This window comes from Myotis yumanensis, unplaced genomic scaffold (genome assembly GCF_028538775.1).
Source record: "Myotis yumanensis isolate MYYU_CA2020_CCGP unplaced genomic scaffold, mMyoYum1.0.hap1 SCAF_19, whole genome shotgun sequence".
Taxonomy (NCBI): Eukaryota; Metazoa; Chordata; class Mammalia; order Chiroptera; family Vespertilionidae; genus Myotis; species Myotis yumanensis.
Genome location: NW_027223770.1, coordinates 17,425,739 through 17,436,656, shown reverse-complemented (window position 1 = coordinate 17,436,656; position 10,918 = coordinate 17,425,739). Strand labels below are relative to the sequence as shown.

General features: G+C 40.0%; 2 pseudogenes; both read right to left on the bottom strand.

Moving 5' to 3' along the window:
- Positions 1-5,538: 5,538 nt before the first annotated feature.
- LOC138998106 (keratin, type I cytoskeletal 18 pseudogene) lies at positions 5,539-6,946 on the bottom strand (annotated as a pseudogene).
- Positions 6,947-7,958: 1,012 nt separating this feature from the next.
- Positions 7,959-8,320, bottom strand: LOC138998105 (cysteine-rich PDZ-binding protein pseudogene; annotated as a pseudogene).
- Between the last annotated feature and the right edge of the window lie 2,598 nt (positions 8,321-10,918).

Here is a 10,918-nt window from a genome sequence, read left to right as displayed (position 1 = left end):
ACATTTCTTAATTACTCCGAATACAACTTGTATCATTTACATTTCAAGCAGCAGAACTACTAACTGAGTCAAAACAATTTGAGGCTTAGACAAATGAAAACTGAGATTCTTCAAGTATGCTGTATTTTATTTGAAATATAAACTTTTGGTGGGATTTAGAGAATAAAATGAAGAAATTATATATATAAAATTTCGGGAACAACAAGGTAAAGTTCAGATGAAAATATAATTTGAGCTTCAAATTAATCATGTTTGGTAGCCCAAATAGGTTTGTTCTTTATATGTAGAATAAGCAGTTTTTTAGCTCTCAAATTAGAACCTTGTTGCTTTCTTGTAAGTATTCTGGATCACACACATTTAAGTACATGTTAATTAAGCATATATATATGTATATATATATACACACACACACATACACAATGCTGTGGAGTTCCATAGGGCATTTGATATAAGCAGACCATGCTCTACTTGCCACCTAGAATGTTCACAGTTGTACTACCTTATGTACTATACTACATATAACATTCTACCACTGTAGTAGAGTCATATTAGCATCTATACTAATAAAAGGGTAATATGCTAATTAGACCGGTTGACTGGACATCTTTCTGGATGTCCGACTTCCTTCCGGACAAAGCCATGGTGGCGGGGGCTGAGGCAGAGGCAGTTAGGGATGATCAGGCCGGCAGGGGAGCAAGCAGTTAGGGGCATGATCAGGCCAGCAGGGGAGCAGTTAGGCAGCGATCAGGCCAGCAGGGGAGAGGTTAGGGGGCGATCAGGCCGGCAGGCAGAGGTGGTTAGGGGTGATCAGGCAGGCAGGCAGGCAGGTGAGCGGTTAGGAGCCAGCGGTCCCAGATTGTGAGTCGGACATCCCCAAGGGGTCCCAGATTGGAGAGGGTGCAGGCCGGACTGAGGGACACCGCCTCCCCCATGCACAAATTTTGTGCACTGGGCCTCTAGTTTAAAATAAGAAGTAAGTATAAATTATTTTGAGGTAAATTAAGCAGTACGGTTTGTAATAGCGTAAATTTTATTGGCATAGCCTTCATGAGAATAACTTGCCCCCACAGACCCAAGAATTCCAAAATACAATAGTTAAAAGAAGATGGTGACTTTGCTTCTTTTAGATTGCCATAGCTCTGTGCTAAGAAAATATGACTTCCCACATGTGCATATGTTACAAACACCATGGTTTGCTTCCCTTTTGCACAGCGAGGGTCTTATTTGTATAGTATGCCAGGCAACTAGATAGAGGTTAAAGTTGATAGCAATGTTACTATTTTCTTTCATTCAAGCCTTGTACTAACCACATGTGGCTAATGAACAACCCCTCCATATTTGAATTGATCAATTCTGAGTTATAGGATTAAAAAACGGCTATTTATACAATTTTAATACTCTTTATTTAGGAATGCTATTTCCTGTTCTTGAATTATTGGTCATTTCAGAAAGTAAAAGCATATCATTTTGGGGGCTTAATTTTTGTGCTTGTTTCTTATGTAAATGCCTGATCATGATCCAGTGGGCTGTTGGATAAATAAAATGAACTGAAGAACCTCTAGTGAAGATTCTAGCATCTGGTTTCTGGAAACCCAGTAGGTCTATGTGGGCGTGGGAGAACCTGTACTTTTTTAAGTTACTCAAGGGGTGCCCAGTTAAGTTTAGGAGTCAGTCATAGCATCTTTAAATAGTTCTCTTAAATACATTCTGAGGAACTCCTGGCTCTTTTGGGTTACATAGAAGGCACTGAGATGCGCAGGCCATGAATAGCTGTTCTGTTGTGTTAGATGCCCAACTTTTTTGATGGGAAAACTTTTATTTTGTAGTAAGACTTGAAATATCTGACTGTCCATAAAAGCATGTATAGTAAATATAGATATTGATTTTAAAGCATTATTTTTTACACAGTGTTTTTGCTGTAACATGATGTATGTATTTCCAAAAAAAAAAATCTTGTGGTTTTACAAATCATATACTAAAAAGAGAAGGTCTGGTAAAAATAAGGTTGCACAAATATCTCAAAATCTATACAGCTTTGTATTCACAGCAGTAAAAAAGCAGTAGCGGTCCTAATAACTGTGGACCCTGCAAAAGCATCACCTACCAAGAAGGACTCCTGGTGGCTAACTGGAGTCAAATTAAAAAAAAACCACAACAGAGCCTCGCAGTCATTTCTACACGGGGGCCTGTCTCGCAAACTGCACTTCAGGGAGAAGCCTGCACCAAGCTGCCTGCCTCCTGCACTGAACTGCCTGCCCGCACTGTGTCCCTGCCATCCCTTACAAAGGTGTTCCTGGAATTGTTTTCAACCAGTAGGACCAAGGCTTTCCCTGTACAATGGGAGCTGTGCATCTATATCCCCAACAGCATCTTCATCAACCAATCAGAACGGCTCTATTCTGACAATTCAGGAGGTGCCTTTTGGGCCCAGCAAAGTACAAGGATTTGGAGACGGACCAATCAGAGACCAGGGGGTGGGGACTTCTGTCTTTATAAGTCAGCTCTGCTCCCCTCTGGCCCAGAGAGCACTCTTTCCCTTTCCTCCTAAGAGCAGAGCTGTCTAGAGGGGCCTCCTCACAGCTGTGCGGCTTCACAGCCATGCTGCTTCCTAGTTGGACTGTAGCACGCTTGAGCTCTTCCGTAGCTGGGCTTGTATCACAACGGAGCTGTTTGCGCTCTAAGGCAGAAAAAGGAAACCTGAATTTCTAGAGTTCAGTTGACTGATTTCAGAATAGATGGCTTCAAGGGTTCTTCTAGCTTTGAGATTATTTGACTCAAATTTCTGTTCAGTGCTCATGGTTGATTCAAGTTCTTTATGTTTTCTGACACAAGTATTTCTCTCGCCCTTCATTCTTCTTAGTGGTACATAGCCACTGGCCAAATTCTCCTTCACTGTCATAGACATCTGCATCACATATTCAATTTGGCAAATATTCCTAGTTGTAGAGATGATGGCCTAACAAACATGTCAGCAACAGCATAGGGATTGCCCCCATATTGATGCACAGCCAGGGGCCGCGCAGGCCATCATTGTGTCTCCGGGCGTCATTTACAGAATGTCCTGGGGGAGAGTATGGGTACCCTTACTGATATCCCCAGACATTCTGGTTAATGACATGTCTGTTTCATCTGGGAGTTTTTAAGGAATTACACAAAGTTTACTTTTTGCCTGGTTACTTCCCCCCTCCTGTTGTCCTTCCTGACCAGAGACTTCATTTCATCCAGTTCTTCCTCCCATCCCATCCCTCCTTAAAAATAACTTGTGTGTGCTGCTGATTTCAAGTAAATTAAGTTCTAATTGAAATAATTTCCCCCTTAAGGTTTGAATGCTCAGCCAGCTTGACACTCTCAAGGAGAATTTGCGTTCTCAATTGTTGTTAATCAAAATAAATCCCTAAATAAGTCATGAGTCATTGTTATCATTGAGTGTGTACATATCCCTGAACTTTTCGGGGGCAGAAAAAAGGATTGAGAATCTGTTTAAAAGATTCTTGAAGAAACAGCCTTAGTTTTTTTTTTTTTTTCCTTTGGAAAACAATGCTGCACGTGACCTGCTCTCTCATTGTATCCTCATTTCCTGGAACACGGTGCACCTGTTTTTACTATTAAGCTCTTTAACGTGACTATGTAGTTATTGAAAGATTATAATGAAAAGGACACATCTGTAATACCCTTTGTAATACTTTAAGCAATACAAAAAAGAAAGATTACAATGAGTTCAGTTCTCAATGCTTTTTTTCTCTTAAAATTTTAGTTTTCTAAAATCTGATTTTATATCTAAAATATATAAAATTCCCACCCTTTCTCTTTGTCACTTGTCATTTGCTCTGAAATTTGTCAGAGTGCTTTGAAAACAGTAAATGGCTGTACTAATCTAAGGGGATATTTTTATTACTGGCTGGTTGGTTGACGCTGGCAGAAACACCAGCGAAGGTTGAATCGTCTTCTCCATTTGTTCATATAAAAACTCCTTGCTAGTTCGTGGACATAGTTGGTATTTGCAGAATCTTTTACTTGGAGATTCTGATGCACTGACCAGATAGTAACAGCACTTTCTTGGGGTTGGGTGGAGGAGATTGTCTAGTTCTCCTTGGCAAATCTATGACACTTGTTACTAACATGTTGGATTTCGAAGCTCATGAGGATTTATTAATGTTTATCCCCTCTGTGTTACATTATGTCATGAATCCATGTTTTCTCAGCTATGAGCCTGTTACAGTTCATTATTTGACCTGATTCTTACAGTCATTTAATTTCAAATATTTAAGAGTTGGTGAACTAAGTTTAGTATATTAGAATGGGATTTTCAGCTTTTTATTCACATAATTGATCATTTATTCTGGGATATAAATTGTTCCTTCTTCCTGCTCAAGTGGGATTGACTTATGTTTCTGTCCTCCACTTTAAGGATAGTCCATAGTTCACGCAGCTTTTATGTGGTCCTTCTAAAATAGGAGGAATTAATTAATGACAAACGTGCTGTGTAGAGTCTTAGGATTAGCCATAGATGGTTCAGATGTGTGTGGTGTTACCATTGTCCACCTAGTAGATCGTGTAGGAGGACACAGAATGTCATTGATGGCAGTAGAGGGTGCAAGAGCCCCTTTAGGTTAGAGGTCAACACTTGCAACCTCTTAATATGTCGTACCATGGAGAGCTGCCCCACTTTAACTTAGTTAAGTCATTGCAAGGTTATCTGTGGCCCTTTGGTTACCTTTTTTTCTTTGTATTTTCTAACTTTTTTTCCATTTTGTTCATTCGATTAACATTTTTCTTTTTTAGAAGGCTGGTAGATAAGGCAGAAAATATAAAACTAAAGCATTCAATATAGCTCTTAGAAATTAGTGACTGAAAACATGACAGCTAGAGGAACCCGTAGAACAGCACTTGGGATATAATCAGCAAGATCCAGACTGTTAGAGATTATATCGGACCTGGCTTCGTCACAAATATATGACAGGAAAAAGCGGGAAAGCCTTTAAACCACAAGAAATTTAAGACATCTATTCGTTAAATATAATGTGTGGACTTTCTGATTTAAACAAATCAGCTATTAAAAAAAAAAGATTCCTGGCCATTGGAAAATTTTGTACACTGTCTGGATATTTGTGATATTAAGGGATTAGTGGTTAATATCTTTAAGTGAGGTAATGATATTTTGGTAATTTAATTTTATGAGAATTTTGATTTCTTATCTAAAGGAGCTTAACATTTTTTTAATAAACCCAAAACCTAGATTCATGAAACATCTTTCTTTAGTCATAGCTACCATTCTTTCAGCAACTATTATGTCTCTCTCTCTTTCTCTCTCTATCTCTCTCTCTCTATATATATATTGTGTTGCAAGGATACTTTATAGGTACTGTTTCATTTGATGACTTTGGTTGCAAAATGGTTAGGCATGGTTATTCTATTCAGATGAGGAAATTGAGCCTCAGAGATCTTGTTTTATTTACTTTTTGATGTTTAATGATTTCAGGACTTCTTATTTGCCCACTTTACTCCAAGGGGGTTAGGGTGTTCCCTGCTTCTGAAGCTTTAATGCCTCAGAAGTTTGGGGTCAACCTCATACAGGTCTTTGCTGTCCACAATCCTCCTGGTGGATTGCATAGAGTTTTGGATGGATTGCATAGAGTTGTCCAGGGTGTCACCAAGATTGAAGTCCTCCCCTTCCTCCAGCAGGCGGCAGTAGATGTTGATCAATCTCCTGCTTGACCTTGATATTCAGCAGAGCTTCCTACTCCTGGCCCTGGCCCTGGCCCTGGCCCTGCCCCTCCGCCCGGGTCTGGGGCATCTCTGACTCCAGGGCAGCTGGATCCTGTTGAGCGGTTCCATCTGCATGGCATTGCCCATCTCCACCTCCCTCAGGCTGTTCTCCAAACTGGCCTTCAGATTTCTCAATGAGGCCAAGTCGATCTCCAAGGACTGGACCGTACGTCTCAGCTCTGTGACTGCCGTCTCAGCAGCTCCTATCTCAGTGGTCTGCGAGGTGCCCACTGTAGTGCTCTCCTCAATGTGCTGGCACCAGTACTTGTCTCGCTCCTCTTGGTTCTTCTGAGCCGGCTCGTCATACTGGGCTCAGGTGTCTGCCATGATCTTGCTGAAGTCCTGAGATTTGGGGGCACCCAACTCCTCGGTCAGCCCAGAGTTGGCAGTCTGGTTTCATAGACCATTTACTTCCTCCTCGTGGCTCTTCTTCATGAAGAGCAGCTCCTCCTTGAGAGCCTCTCTCTCTGTCTCTGGCTGCAGCCCAGTGACATGGGTGTCACCAGTGACCTTTCGGAGCCCATTGATGTCACTCTCCACAGACTGGTGCATGGCCAGTCCCATCTCATCTTGAGTCTGAAGTCATCATCAGCAAGATGGGCATTGTCTACAGAACTTGCAAAGATCTGAGCCCTCGGACCCTCTCTGGTCAGAAGTAATGCCCCAGTCGCTGACCTGGGGTCCCTTTTTCTCTAGGTGTTCCCGATTTTGCTCTGTATTCTCTGATTACCAGCTCTCAGGCTCCGCACCCTCTCCAGGTAGGAGGCCAGGTGGAGATTCAGGCATTGCAGAGTTTCCTTCTCTGTCTGGATGCCCACAGATCATGGCCACGCCTCTGGACCCCCTGCCACGATGGATGCTGGTGGAGTGGGACATGGAAATCCTGGAGCCTGAGCCCCTGGTGCCTGCATAGACACTGGCCCTGCCGTTTGCCAGCTGGGTTGGTGGCTGGGCAACTGCCCGGAGTCCAGGTTTGGGAAGAAGCTGGAGCAGATTTTGATGAAGCTCATGTTGTTCAAGGAAGAAGGCGAGAGGCCAAGACTCAGGTTCAGGCTGTTGATCGAACTTCAGAGATTTTAAGGAAATTACTTAAGATAATAAGTGGCATAGAAGGAATTCGAATTATTTGAGCTTCATTAAATTAAAAAATATCTACCATTATTTCTAAAATGGGAACCATGGATACTCAAAAATACTACTGTTAAAAAAATACTACTGTTGTTTTCAATTACTTTTATATTTAACTTGACTGCTATTTATAATAGTGAAATAGTAGCCGATGCATTGCATACCAGTAAGCAATGAGTTAGATTCTAAACCTGCTTACCTTACCACAAGGGAATCGTGATAGAACTTGGAGATGCTGAATTGAAACAAAAAATAGCTTCATTATTTTGCCAGTTCTGTTTGAGACATTGTAAAATGTGCTTTGCATTCATTATATCTTTGGGAAATGTCAGATGAAAAGCACCACAGATAATAACTTTAATGTCTGGCTCCAGCAAAATCAGAAGAAATAGGCAGATATTCAATTCCTAACTAATGTGTCATTCAAACTTAAATACAAGTCTGTATGGTTTTAAAGAGCTACCTATATTAACTTCCTTTTACCTTCCTATTATATTTTATTCTTCAAAAGTTTCACATGATTATTTTTGCAATGGGTAAGTTTTCCCAGAAGAAATTTCTATAACAAAAGATAATGGGAAAAATGCCTGTCTCCTGAAATAAATTTAAATGAGCAGGTAGAAACTTAATGCTCCTTTCTAGGAAAATAAAACCAAAGAATTACTGATACCAGAGTAGAAGTATATTTATTTCATTATTACTATTGTTTTCTTAAACTTTTTTAAAAAGTTGAGAGAGAGATACATCGATGTGAGAGAGACACATCAATCAGTTGCCTCCCGTACTCAGCCAGCCCGGGGATCGAACCCACAGCCTTTCAATGCATGGGGCGACACTCCAACCAACTGAGCCACACTGGCCAAGGCTATTGTTTATTTATTTATTTATTTTTTACTGTGTTGCTGTTCAGAACTTCTTGAGAACAAAAGTATGAATACCAGTCAACTTCCCTGGTCTAAACTTAATTGGCCTAAAACAGGTTATTTTGTAGCTTGAACATCTATAATCTATGCCTTGAAAATTTAAAGCAGAAAGCAAAATACTGTAGAAAGCCAGAAACCTCATCAGTACACCTGGATAGACATTTCCTGGTAGTTTTTGCTCTCCTAAACCTTTTCCCCACAGATTGCTCAGAGGCCCTTGGTCAGCACAGCCCCGGTGAGGGGTGAGAACAGAATGTTGGCAGGTTCTGCAAGTGGAGACCTTACTCTCTCCATGGGATCGAATCTGGCTTTTTTTTTTTTTCATGAAAGCTTTATTTCATTCAGTTTTCTTCCCCCCTTTCTGTGGTATTCCTTGCAGTGTCTTTCCGTGCATCTGCAGTGGTAACAGTACCAAGTTTCTTTTCACATTTTTCACACACCACCCTCCCCGGTCCCCTTAGCCGCAGAAGCGGTGGCAGCTTAAAAACATCAGTCAGAAACATACTTATTTTAAATCAGAATGGTTAGATGTCAGATTAGCTTCTATCCTTTGAGGATGGGGTGATTGTGATGGAAGAAAAACGCTCCTAATTCTGTAAGTGTTTTATAAAACTTTAAGTAACTAGTTACTGCCGACTCCCACCTTTATTCTTGCCACCCCCTGTGGGTGGCAGCTGGGGAGCAGGCTGAATAAGATGAGTAGCTGCTGCTAAAATTACTTCCCTCTCAAATAAACACAGTCGAGTGAGCTGTCCAGGTAAGGATACCAGTAGGTAAAACATATGAGTAGATGAAAACATTCGATGTATTGGCATTTTTCAAGTAGTGTAGTTGGAGAAATGTTAATAAGGTTAAACAATACCCTGAGATTTTCAGGTATGCAGGCTTAGTATAGCCTATTTATTTATTTAGTCCCAATTTCCCCCATAGTGACTGCATCCTAGTCCCTCCCAAATCTTCCACTGAGAATCTAGTTAGATCATTTCTGATTATTATTCACTAAATTTATATTTAGCATTTTTTTGCGGTATTATTAATATTAGGAGGAGTTCTATTACAGTGGTAACCAGAAGTACTATATGTACAGTTTAGTTTCTGCCAAGATCATAATTTTCTAGCTCTGAATTCATGAAAGTTGTAGCCTTCTTGTGCTGTAACTCACTGACTATGGCATATCCAATCAAAATTCTAACTCAGGAAATATTTTCTTGAATTGAACATTATATTAAAGGATACTCAGACTTCATTATCTTTACAAGACCTTTTACTATACCAATTGTGACATAATTAGTTCTTAATTTTCAACACCGTACCTTTACATTAATTAACTGGTCCACTTCCTTTTTTAGTCCTATAGATTTACTCAGATAAAAATACTGTTTTAGTCAATATGGTCATTTTAAAAGATGAGTGATTCTGTTAAATTTCTTTTTGCCAGTGTTTTCATTTAATCACTATATGTAGATATTGTATTTTTGTGGTCTTTAACTCATTGCTAGGATAATTATAACTTGTTTTAGACTTTATATGTTAACAATTATATAGTTTTGATTTGTGTGTTGTTGTTTTTGTAGATTGAGAGCAAAATTGAGTACCGCCTCAGACCAGTGAAGATTTCCTGAGATATCTGGAATCTCATGTATCTGATAATGCAAGCATTTCTGTTCTTATTACCTACTGAGTCAGCCAATAGAATGTTGAAGTTAACACAACTTTCTTGTTTTGTGTGTCCATGGCTGGGTAGTTGTATGCGTTGTTCTCTGTAGCCTCTGACTATTTTAATTTCATTTGGTAGAATATGTTAACGTTGATACCATGTCCTCCCCTCCCACCCCCCCATACACACACCCTTGGCATGAGAATACCTTGAGTCTCCTGAGTGTTGGAAAGTATTCCTGTGTTGGATTTTGTGAACTTTTGAACAGGGAAGCAGTAAAAGAAAGGGATGTGGCTCATGAGTTTGACAGTAAGTAGATGCAGTCTCTGCATTTACGGACATTAGATTCCATTATCAATGAGGTGCAAATACCATGGATTTGGGTCTTCATAGGTTGGGGTGGGAAATAGGTAGAGAAGGGATTACAGTCATATTAATGCCTGATGATCAGGTTGTAAACCAGGTAGGAAAGGCAACCACAGGGTCTTCAGGAGCAGAGCCCTCTGAGAACTTCCCAGCTTCAAGGATTGGATTGACTGCTTTCTTTCCTCCCTCCTGCTATTCAGTACCTTCTGTTCGTGCTGGGTTTTCTTTAGCTCCAGAAGAAGGGAAAAGAAAACAGAACACGTTGATTTCGAAGTTAAAAACAATCTTTAAAAGTTCTAATAGCAGAGTCAACCCTGTGAGGACAAGTCTGGGAAGGTTTGCTTGGTGCGTATGTCGGATTGGTGAGAAGGATTAGTCAGACTGCCCTCATGTTCTGTAGAAAATAGTGCTGACAGTCCACTTCCCCAGGTTTGAAAGGGCTTGAGGAAGTGAGACAAAGAGATGAGTTGAAAGGAAATGTGGGATGAATAGAAACATCGTAAAGGAGTTGAAATTGTTTAGAAGAAAAAGAAGATCCAGGTAGTTGAAATAGTATTTAAAAATCTGGTTCTTTACTGAGGGGTATAAAAGGTTATATATAAAATTAGTTATTGATTTTTATAAGGGTTATATGTGCATGATATAGTGAAAACCTGTCTCCCTCTCACTCCTTTTCTGTGTTTTTTCCTTTGGAGACAACAACTGTCATTGGTACTGTCCTTCCGTAGATATCCTGCACATGTCTAGTCATGCATGCTTCTTCGAAAATGTGAATTGCAGCACTTCATAGACACTATTCCATACCTTTATCTCTTTCTTCTTTGCCTTAAAGTGGCCTTAGAGTTTTGTTCCATGTTATGGCCAGTAGGGCTGCCTTGTGTTTCTCATTTAACTGTATACTAATAGCATTCCATTCTATGGCTAGCCCATAATTGAACTATGTAATTTTCTGCTAATGGGCAAGTAAGGTTGTTTTTGCTATCTCTATTTTGTGATTATAAAGTTTACTACAATGAATATTTCTGTTCATCTCTTATTTCCACATGTAAAAATAATGGAATGTCCTAGAAGGGGAATT